Source organism: Etheostoma cragini, chromosome 11 (assembly GCF_013103735.1).
Source record: "Etheostoma cragini isolate CJK2018 chromosome 11, CSU_Ecrag_1.0, whole genome shotgun sequence".
In the NCBI taxonomy this organism is placed as follows: domain Eukaryota; kingdom Metazoa; phylum Chordata; class Actinopteri; order Perciformes; family Percidae; genus Etheostoma; species Etheostoma cragini.
In genome coordinates this window covers 1578597-1580572 of record NC_048417.1, presented here as the reverse complement: position 1 = coordinate 1580572, position 1976 = coordinate 1578597, and positions in this window count along the sequence as shown.

Genomic DNA, 1976 nt, shown 5'->3' with positions numbered 1-1976 from the left:
TTCTATCAACTTCTATGAGAAGAGTTAACTGTGATGTCTCACTGTCATGTACACTAACGCGCGTGCCCGTCTGTCGTTTTATGGATATAACACAAAAACTCACAATTAAAACAACAAAAAAAAAGGATTAATTGAATCTAAGCCCCCATTAGTAGATTGTTTTTAAGTGTCTCGTGTTTGTGTAGCTAGCAGAGGGACACTCCACCACCTGACGGAGTCCCAGCAACAGACTCACAACTGACACCAACCAACTTCAAAGGCTGTACTCAACCAAGCTGCCTTCACGTGGTGTCGGAAATATGAGTTATCATAGAAACTATTCTTATTTTCGCAATGGTGAACATTAGTAAAGCAGAAATTTAAAATGGTATCCCAATATCCTTAATTAATACTACTAAAACACATAGGCTATTGTATACTTGATTACACTATCTATACATTTCAACTTTTTTCTTGACTCGAATTTCCTCAACTTTGTTTTAATTATTCATTATCATTAAATGAATTGATAAGACAGAGGACTGGTTGTCACAGTGAATTACACTGAATTAAAGAATACATCTTTTATCATGTTAAATTCTTTACTAAAATCACAGCCACAAAAAGTGTTGCTATGACACCAGGCCCCAATCAAAGCACTTAATGAGTGAATGTTCAATGTGCGGAATTTACGCTGCGCACCTGAATGCAGCATCAACCTCTACATGTTGGGACTACATGTTCAGGGGTTAAATTACAGCCAGAAACTACAGCTCCAGCATGGGCTATCGCCCTCTCTCACACCCCCAGGGCTATTTTTAATGATGACCAGCGAGCTCTAAAAACAGTCTAGAGTTTCTTGAAGAGATAGAAGGTCCTCGAGGTCGGATGGGCACACCGTAGATCCCATGTAGGCCTACTCCTGTGTGTGTGTGTGTGTGATGGTGCAGGAGGCCTAGAATCTGTCTGGACTAGACAGTGGTGAGTGGAAACACTTCTTACGGTATCACTGTTGTATCATTTGGATCTTATTTTTTGTAAAGATAAACATTTGTGATATGTTTAAACTTCCTGTCACGTTTTGATGAGTTATTTATTCATAATTCATACATGAAGTACTTTGTTTTGCAATCTTATAGGAACACTTTACATTTTTGTACTACTCTATCCTTTTGCTTAAAACCTTTTACTCATTTTAATTTAAACACATGGTGGTTAAAACAGTCCTGTCTATCATTACATTGGCTCGTGGGTGATGAAGTTTGTCCAGATTCTCGTAGTGAGCAGTGAAAGGGACCTGATGCGTGACCAGGTTGGCTCAGTGGGTCGAGCAGGCGCACGCATACTTCCAGGTTTATGGGTATTAGGTCTTGATGCCGAGGTCCAGGGTTCGACTCTGACCTGTGATGGTTTCCTGCATGTCTTCCTCATTTCTCACCCAGCTGTCCTATCATATAAAGCCCCAAAATAACCTTTAAAAAAAAGAAAGGGTCCTGAGGCACAGCTGTTCCACTCACATACTGTATATTGTCTTTTTGTTCCACTGGAGAAACTGAGAGGGAGGATAAACAATAGCCTTCATGTGTGCCTTGACCGACTTATTTGATTGATTTTAACATATTAGTGATTATAATTGACAGAGACACACTTAGGCGATATCATGAGATGGGTGTCCAATCACATGCCGGCAATTTGTGTTAGTCTCCGATGATCACAGTTTGTATTTGTTGTGCTAATAGACCTTTTTCAGGGCAGACATGTTGACATGGCATAGTAGGAAAAGCACAGGAGTGTTCTAAACGTTAATGATGGCTGCATTTGACTCACTGCTCAATCACAGGAGCACTGTCAGTGACAGACTCATTCTCCCAAAATGCACCACAGCGCACCACAGGAAGACCTTCCTGCCTGTGACCATCAACCTTTAAAACTCCTCCCTCTAAGTGTCTGACACACACACACTCACACACACACACACACAAACACACACTCACACA